Here is a 327-nt window from a genome sequence, read left to right on the forward strand (position 1 = left end):
TAACAGAAAGTTTATAATTTTCCTAAAACTAAAAGCAAAAAGAATTAATAGATAAAGCAAAAAACAAAAGAAAATAAATAATGCAGAAAACAAAACAAAAAAACAGGAAAAAATAATAAAAATAGCAACAATAAGTAAAGAAAACAAAAAAAACAAAAAAGTGCCTGCTACTGGGCCCCCACGGCCTGAATACGACTAGAAACCCTACCATGGGCCAGGATTCAGGCCCGGAGAAGGCCCAGCAGGCCCACAGGCAAAGTAGTGTCAGATTAGGCCCATAGGCCTGCAGTTCAGAGGAGTTCGAGAGAGAGGAGGCAGCAGTGCTTA

This window comes from Triticum aestivum, chromosome 4A, assembly GCF_018294505.1.
Source record: "Triticum aestivum cultivar Chinese Spring chromosome 4A, IWGSC CS RefSeq v2.1, whole genome shotgun sequence".
Classification (NCBI taxonomy): domain Eukaryota; kingdom Viridiplantae; phylum Streptophyta; class Magnoliopsida; order Poales; family Poaceae; genus Triticum; species Triticum aestivum.